This window comes from Penaeus japonicus, unplaced genomic scaffold, assembly GCF_977035675.1.
Source record: "Penaeus japonicus unplaced genomic scaffold, GWHDUDI00000001_assembly GWHDUDI00000010, whole genome shotgun sequence".
Classification (NCBI taxonomy): Eukaryota; Metazoa; Arthropoda; class Malacostraca; order Decapoda; family Penaeidae; genus Penaeus; species Penaeus japonicus.
In genome coordinates this window covers 39590758-39600757 of record NW_028234412.1, presented here as the reverse complement: position 1 = coordinate 39600757, position 10000 = coordinate 39590758, and positions in this window count along the sequence as shown.

The following is a 10000-nucleotide window of genomic DNA, read 5'->3' as shown; positions in this document are numbered from 1 at the left end:
AGCAGAATCTGGTCATGAATATCCAGACTTGACTCTTAAGGCGGACAGTGATGACGTCAATAGGCTATAAACTACGATGACGAATAGGTCTATAAACTTCATTGACGTCATAGGTCTATAACTTCGTTTGACCTCATGGGGTCTTATAAAACTTCGATGAGTATTAGGTCTATAACTTCGTTCTGTATAGGTTTCTAAATTCGTTGACGGTCTAGGTCTATTAAATTTGTTGCTTCATGGGGTCTATAAACTTCATTGACGTATAGGTTATAAATTCATTGGACGTCATAGGTGTAATACTTCATGACGTCATAGGCCTATATTTCGTTGACGACAAGGTTATAAACTTCATTGAGTCACATAGGTCTATAAAATTTCATAGACGTATAGGGTATATACTTCATTGGAGTCCTAGGCCTAATAAACTTTCGTTCACGTATGGGTCTATAAACTTCGATGGACGAACATAGGTCTATAAACTTCAATGACTTAGTAGGTCTTATAAACTTCATTTGAGTGACGACTTAGGGTTATTAAAAAAAAAAAAAGAAATAAAAAAAAAAAATAAATAAAAATAAAAAATATATGAACAACAAAACAAAAAAAAAAAAAAAAAAAAAAAAAAAAATATAAAAAAAAAAAAAAAAAAAAAAATAAAAAAAATTACATGTCGATGACGTATAGGTTAAACCTACGTTCAGTCACTGTTTTCACTCCCACTTCGATGCCCGACTAGTACACAATAACTTATACTTGACTATACACTAGGTCACCTATTACAAAACTCAAGCTGCGAACGAACTTTAGGTCTATATACCTTCCGATGTCCGCGAGAGCCGCTGATCTAAACATACTTCACCAGATGAATCATAGGTCTATAAACTCACCGCATGAAAGTCATAGGTTATAAACCATCGATGACTCTTACGGTCTATGACTTCGATGAGACATAGGTCTATTACAAACTTCGGTTGAAATAAGTCTATAAACTTCAAAAAAAGAACGACATAGAGTTCTATAAATTCGGTGAGTAATAGGACTATAAACTTCGTTGGACTTTAGGGTATAGATATGATGTCAATTATGAACTTATTTGTTCAGTTGAGATTTAGTTTTATGTTTATTTTTTTTTTTTTTTTTTTAAAACAGTTTCTCCTTTTGTTTTATTTTTGGCTTTAGTTTTAGATTTTGTTTTGGTTTTAGTCTAACTAAATATACAATATACTGGTCCAGTTGGTTCTTTACAAATTTAGATTTTAAGTGATTATTCTAAATTTTATCGAGTTTAAAACCAAAAAAGACAATCATACAGTCACCTAAAACTTCATCTATTGTATTTGTCACCCAAGGAGTCTACCAAGGCGTGGGTATGAAATGTTGCACTGATGTATGGGTATCTTATGATATTGTATTCCGAATATAGGATGTAGTGTAAGTGTATCTTCTAGTATATCAGATGTGAGAGAGTTACATAGATGCGCGTACCTCATGCTAGGTGTTCTCATAGGATGTTTTGCGTGGTAGTCTAAGATATGATGCATTCTTCATCGCAAAGTTTATATCTAGTATCTTCCACATGACATGTTGCACTGAACTGTCAGCATAGTCTGTATCTAAGTCTAATTCATGTAGTCAAAGTATCCCATTGTCTTGTTCTTAACCTATATGATCCAAAGACAAATTAATTCTGCGAAAATTGGTCATAATCCTTTCTGCTGTACCTTTCAGGTCTTTAAGAGTTTATCAGGTCTTCCTTATAGGAGGTTCTAATTATGTGCGAAATTCTAGCAAGAGGTATTCCAAGGTCCATATCCACACATTATCACATATCATATAACAACATACATATCCATGCTCAAGGATTCCAACATGCGTTGGTATCCACTTGAAATGTATAACAGAGCCCGTTCTTTTGTGTGATGTACGTTTATTCTGATATAATTTACAATCTTTTCAGAGCTTCTATCGAGAGTGTACAAAGCTGGGAGAGCATACAGGAGATACGAAGCTGACGCCAGAACCTTGATTTAAAAGAGTTTGTGTGGCCATGAGAATCCCTGCCTACTCAGCTTGTGTAACGCTCGTCCAGTCATGTTTCCTCCTGTCAACTTGATGATGCAAATTACTGCTTTTATATACGACACAAGCGCACCTTTTTTTGCTCCCAGACTACAAGGGTCCATTAATGTAGCATGCATATATATGTATATAGACACACACACTGTTAAGATTTTCCAAATGCTTGATAATTATTTTAAGTTCGTACTGCTCAACTATAGCAGAGGAACCAATGTCCTTTTTGTATGTATGTTCCTTATGTATACGTTGGATATGTAAAGATGAAGATTAGCCAGCAGGTTTATTACACAAAACTTGACGAGGTATTTACAAGAGGACAACATGCAGAGACTTGTGGGTAATACTGGCGCGACATTCAAATGATATTTGAAAAATACATTTGTATATAGTGTGAATAGTTATTGAGAATATGTTTTTTTTCATGCTTCCCTAATTACATATGCTTAACATATCAAGTATTGGACTACTGACTCTTGATTCCCACACACTTTTTAGGTACATTTGCATAAAAAACCCACTCAATGCCGACATTATCTATGCAGGATTGGGCCGTCCATGTCGGACCTTACCTATGGGTATATCTAACTGGGTTATGCATCTATATGTTACTTTTATCCATGGATTAAGATATAAATCCATGTTGTCATTTAAAGTTAGGTTTACTAATTCATATTTGGGTTTCCTTTAGAACTCTTTAAGATATAAAGGTTTCGTAATTGCTTATCCATCAGATGTGTCGTTGATGGGATATTCTTTTGTGGATAGAAGGGAGGGTAAGTTCTCTTCTGATATTTGCAATCCTCGTTGTCTTAAAGGCACTGGATAATTCTGATTCCTTGAATGATACAAGGTGTAAAGCATGGAATTCGACTGATCGTTTGCATGAAAAATAGATGTGGCTAATAATTTGACGCTGATACTATGATATATATATATATATATATATATATATATATATATATATATATATATATATATATGTGTGTGTGTGTGAGTTTCCATTTATATTCATTACATAATACCAACACCTATTATATATTATATATATATATATATATATATATATATATATATATATATATATATATATATACATATATATATACATATATTCATACATATATATATATACATATGTATAATTGATATTTTTTTCCCTGTACATGGGATCACCAAAAGCGAACATGTCCTTTGTTATATTCCAAACGTGAAATTCAATTACCTAATTCATTTTGTACAGTCGCCAGAAAGGGTTATTATTTGCATATTAATTATCTGCAACGTAATACATAATAATCTATTTATTACTGCATTACATCTAAGAAATTTATTGTGTGATGTTTTCAACCTCCCCCCCCCCCACCATGGCTGGCCCATCTCCTACCCCCCTCCCCCCTTCCTTTCCCTCGTCTTCCTCGTCTCCTCGTATCCCCTCTTATTCGCCCTCTCCCTCTTTCTTTCGCTCTTACACTCCCGTCTGCGTTCTTGCTAATTTCTCACTCTTCTCTTCTTTCCTCCTTCTGGTTCTACCTTCTACCTTGCTCCTTAGCCTATCCTGCCTCCCTCCTATCCCTATCCTGCCCAGCATCCCGCAGTAATCCATAGGGGAGTCGAGCACAGTGGACCACTTCCCCGCGCCAGCCTCCTTATTTTCACGTTTTGATGTACTTTTGTTTTACTTTGGCCATCTTTTATTTGTATTTTATATATTTTACCTTTTTATATTGTTGTAAATAAAGTTCTACTGTAAATCTTTGATTATCCACGATATCTGAAAATGATTCACATGGTGTGCGGATAACAGAACATCCGCATCTGCTGCGATTTTTTTTTTATCCTTTTTACCTTTTTGCTTTATTCTGTTACAAATTATTTAACATTTGTTTTTAATGATTTCTTATTATTAATTTAACTTTTTTAATATTGATTTTACTACAAGATTAGCACGTTACTTTTACGATTTTACTCATTGAATCGCAGTAGCTTATTTTTTGCGTATTTTTATTTTGTAACAGGTTTTTAAACACAGTTGCACCTGTCTTTTTACTTTTATTAATAGCAACCCCATTTTATGATTATGTACTTTTATTTAAAAGTTTATTGTTTATTATTTTACGTATTTTTAACCGCTACGACTCCGTCCGCCTGAGGTCATGTAACCCCCATGTTTTGACACAATAAAGGGAAGTGGATATTCTGACTGTGTTTGCCTGACCTATGGATTTACGTTTTGGATTTACGCCAGGAGATACTGAAACAAGGTTGTACTGTCCCTTTTACTTGCCTAGGTGTATTCATGCTGGACGTGTTATTTTATATGTTTACATTTTATGTTGAACCTTTGTGCCGCTTTCACTTTTACCTTTCCTTTTTTTTTTACTTTGACTTTTACCCTTTTACTTCGTCTTTTACGTCTTTGTCTTACTTCCGTTTTTACTCCTAGTACTTTTATTCATTTCTTATTCGTGTTTTAGCCTAGCTATTAGTTTCACTTTCATTTTTGCAGGCCATTTTGGCACTTTTACAATAAATTTAAGCCCTTCTGGCCCAGTTTTAGTGATTTTCAGCCCTTCTGACCCACTTTTAGTGATTTTCAGACCTTCTGGCACTTTCTTAGTAATTTTATGTTTTCAGTTTAATTTTACTTTGGTGCCTTCTGCACTTTTATTAGCACAGGTTTTATGTATACTTTACGATTTACTTCTGTGCCGTATCCATACTAGTCACGCTCCTGGTAGACCTACACTTCCGGGGATTCGTTTGCTTGTGAGGTCGTGGGGGTTCTAAGCCTTCTGCCTGGCTCCCCCACCCCTTTTTGAGGAACGAACGGAGCCCACATCTTTTCTTGGCCCCGAAGCCCGAAGTCTCCCGCTTCACGGGTGACCTCTTTTGGGTTCCTCTGTCACATAACGTTACAATTGCATTATAATTAGTAACAATACAGCATTTTTCTTTGTTTTAATTTCTTATCCTTCATTTTCTCCTCCATTCTCTTCTTTTGCTTCTTCTTGTACGTTCTGTTTTCTGAATTACCTTTTTTTTTTTTTTTTTTTTTTTTAGCAATGAGTGATCATATAAATCAATATATAATTACAAAACAAGGATTAAAAGGGCTATGATTCTATAAAAAAAGATAATGAAAATATACCTTTAAGACGATGAAAATAGCAGCGATTATATGTTACGGTGAAATAAAAAAAACAAAATAATTATATCTTTCATATTTATGGTACGGTATAATGACAGCAATGTATATGAACACTTAAGGACACTTAAGGATTAATCATTTCCAAAAAAATCATTACTGAACAAACATTTATAACAGAGAGAGAGAGAGAGAGAGAGAGAGAGAGAGAGAGAGAGAGAGAGAGAGAGAGAGAGAGAGAGAGAGAGAGAGAGAGAGAGAGAGAGAGATACAGACAAAGAGAGAGAAAGAGAGAGAGAGAGAGAGAGACAGAGACAGAGAAAGTGAGAGAGAAACACAAACATAAAAAAAAAACATAAAATAAACATAATTACAATCCGAACACAATTCCTTCGGTTAATAACAATATAGTAATAATATTAATGACTATAATAATAATAGTAAAGATAACAAGAACAAGAACGATACGATTATAGCAATAATAATGAAGGTGGTGATGATGATGAATATGATAATGATAAAGGATAATGATAATGATAATTTCAAAATTAATCATATTAATAATGATGACAGCAATAATGAGATTTACAACTACAATTATGACGATGATAATAATAGTGATGATGATAAAGACAATACTGATGATAGTAAAGATGATGGTAATGATACTTATAACAATAACCATAATGATGATAATGATAATGACAATGATAGAAAAAATATAATCAAGATAATGATGATTGTAATGTAGTGATAACAATAAAAATAACAATAATAATAATTATGACAATAATAATAGCAACAATAACGAAAATGATAATAGCAATAATGGTAATAACAATAATGATAATGATGATGATGATAATAATAATTTCATCGATGATAATGAAGGTAATAGTGATACTAATCATGATGATAATAACAAAGACAGTAATAATCATAATAATAACAATACTGACAACAATAATAATAAGAATGAAAATGATGACAGTAATAATGACAATAATGTGTATGCATATGAAAGCGCGGGCGTGAATGTGGATGTGGAAATGTTTTTTAATTCTGTTCCATTTCTCTTCACTATATACACAACTAGTGTATGCACGCAGCATATTTTTTAATTATCATTTGAGTATTGTAAAATATGATTTTCTTATTTCGCAATTCTTCTAGACGTATATCTTTCATTGGCAAAAGGTCAACAGCAGCATGTGAATATATAACTATGTTTATATAAAGATATTACTTTTTTGGAATATCGCATGATTCAATTTTAATCTAATATCAATACGGTTTCATTTAATATTAGATTTTTTGGGAAGAAAAATAAAAAGACTGAGTGATCTTTATTTGCTTTCTCTCTTTCGTCTTTTATGTGCCTTTTCCTCTCTCTCTTCCTCCTCCCTTCCTTTCATCCATCTGAATGTTTTGACCCATATTTTACTCGATATCTGCACTTGTTTTTTTTTTCTTCGTCTCTTTCTTGCTTTCGCTTTCTGTCTCTCGCTTTCGCTCTCTCTCTCTCTCTCTCTCTCGCTTGCTCTCTCTCTCTCTCTGTCTATCTTCATCTCTCTATATTTCAATTCCTTGAATGTCATTTACCTCATTTACATTTAGCGTGAGGCTCCACTAACTCTCAAAATTATTTTCTATTATGCTTCACACACGTTTCCTTAACCGTAACTTGAATTTAGTCTTTCTTTCCTATCTTTCGTTAGCTATCTTTATGAAATTATAGCCTTTTCCTTTTCCTTTTTTTTGTTTTTTTTTTAGAATAAAAGAACTTGCTTCAATAGAGTTTGATATTGTCTCTGTCTTCGTTTTTCATATTCGTTTTGTCACTTTTACTGTTTTTTTTCCCCTCTCAGCTTCATTGTCTCGTCATGTAAATGAAGTAATTTTTGTTATTTATATCGTCTTTATTTTTTATGTCAATCATAACTCTTCGGTAATTAACAAGTAGTTCCTATATATGATTCTCAAAGTATTAAAAATACCTGCCTCTTCTTTTGCAGTTTTTTATTTTATTTTATTTTTCATTTTTTTATATGTACATCCTTCCTGGACAAGAGATCATCTAGAATAAAAAAGATAAACATATATATAATTAAAATATAAACGATTAAATATTTAAACAAACAACAAATATAATTAAACGAACAACAAATATCCATCAAGCTAGTACTATGGTAGAGCTCTGGCCTCACATGCCCGTGGTGACAGACCGAGAGGTTGCTCCTGAGTTTCCACTGTGTCCTGGTGGTCACTGCTGCGGCTGGGCACCACGGTGGGTATGGGCGAAGCTCAGACAAGTTGGCACACTCTCAGCACTCAGCACTCAGCACTCGCCTTAGTGCATGTAAACTCAGCGAAGTATCTGTTCTGCAAATCTGGCTTAACATTATCTTATTCTCACACAAAAAATAACATTAAAGTAAATGGTTAAAGTCATATATTAAAAAAAGAAGATAGGTAGACGTTGTAATAATAATTATTAATATATTACATTTAATATATTACAATTCAAAGTTTGCTAAACATGAATAAAAAAAGAAAGAAAGAAAGAAAATAAAAATCACGTGAAGGAAGAAATAATAAATAAACAGTAAGTTCGAAATAATTTCAAGACAACTTTGTTTTACTTAAATAACTTTGTTTTAGCTAAATTCTAAATAACGTTATTCGTTATCTTTTTCCAAAATAAGATTTATAAAAACAGAAAAGAAAACCTCAAGGTATACTATTCTCAAAGAATTCCTTTTCTTATGTTTTTTGTTTTTTTTATTTTTCTATAACTCCTACATTGATTACGATTTATTTTCTCATTGTTCTATTGTTTTTCAAATTTCTTTATTCAATCGGTTGAATGATTTAGATATTTGAATTATCGTTATTCATATTAATCAGAATTAACTATTAACTATGATTTTTTTTAAAGTTGCATTTTTTTTCTCTACAGATTTTTTTCCCTGTGAGGTCATTAGTAGTATAATTATATATTTATATACAGTAGTTAATGCTATATCTAAAACACAAATAATTTCTTTATTGTCTATGGTATTAACAGAAGTAAACGTTACTGACCATGTGATTGAAAACATGTATTGACTAACAATAAGAATTTTTATATTGCTAAATACAATGTTTTTATTTTGTAGTTCTCTAAGATACGTATTTTCCTCGTCAAGAAGGAGTACGTTAATGCATAAATATTTTTGCATTTAGATTTACAGTATTTGAAAAGAGCTAAACTAAATTTCAATTAATCATCAATATCGTTTCAAGTAGTATTAAAGAGAATGATAAAATCTCTTAAACTATTCGAAACCTGTATTAATGGTTCGAGTTAAAGCCACATAAAAGATTATTGGAAAAAAAATGTATGAATTCTATCCATGCTTGCTTTCTCTCTGTTCTTTATTTACCTTTTCCTCTCTCATTCTCCCTTCGTGTCTGCCAGTATATGTTTGTACCCCTCCCCTCCCTTATATTTCTCTGTCTCCGTATTCTCTCTTTCTTTCTCCTTCTTTCTCTCTCTCTAAATCTATACTCTCTCTCTCTTTCCTTCTCTCTCTCTGTCTATGATCTCTCTTTCTCCTTCTTTCTCTCTCAATCTATGCTCTCTCTCTTTCTCAAACTATGCTCTCTCTCTCTCTTTCTCGATCTATGCTCTCTCTCTTTCTCCTTCTTTCTCTCTCTCTCTCTCTTTCCCTCCACGTACTTTCTACCTTTATCTCTCTCTATATTAATTCTACCAACACAGAATACCTTTAGGGTTAAGCTTCGCTAACTCTAATAAACATTTTCATGAGAAGGAAACTCGTCAAAATCTTGTTTCAAACACGTTTTCTAAAATATAGTTTCAGTGTAGTCTTTCTTTCTTATTTTTCGTTATCTAATTTCATTATGCTTTCGCCCTTTTCCTCTTTTTATTTTTGTCTCTATTTTTTTTTCTCATTTTGTCTATCTATTTGATTTTAGACTAAAATAGTTTGTTGTTGTTACTGTTAGCAAAATCACCATTTTACTATTATTGTTATTATTCTATTATAATCAATATTACTGTCGCAATTTTAACTCAGAGTCTAGACTCACTACATTGATATCGTTCACTTCACATTTCATATTCTTACCCGTATCTTCAATATTACAACCATTTCCATCCTTTATCATTATCCTTACGCGCCTTACACTTTGGTTTGGAGGTCTTATAGGATGTACCATGGATTCGGTGAACACAATAGTCGTCAGTCTTGATTTTATTATCATTATTATTTTTTATGTCAAGGCATTTAACACGTTTTCTTTATATATTAAGTTAATATATAATATAAATATCAGAGATTATATAGTATATATATATATATATTAATATATACCTTAACTTAACCACTGACTCTATATATCTTACTTCATCATCTCTATATTGATTTAATATATATATTTTATATACTTTTTTACGCTTATATATTTAGGTATTGTTTTTTTAGCTTTTATCGTGTAGTTTTATTTATCTTTTTATTTATTACTTATTAGTTATTTGTTTTATGATCTCAAAAGTAATATGGACCCGATCTAGAGGATGTCAGTCTTTTATATCATTTTTGCGTTCAGTCTTATCATTTCTTTTTACCTTTCAACTTTATTACCACATGTTTCTCCGTACTTGTTATGCTAATTTAATTTTAATTCTAATAATTTTGGTTATCTCTGGTAAAGAAGGTGATATATTTGATATATATATATTAATATATATATATATATATTTATATATAT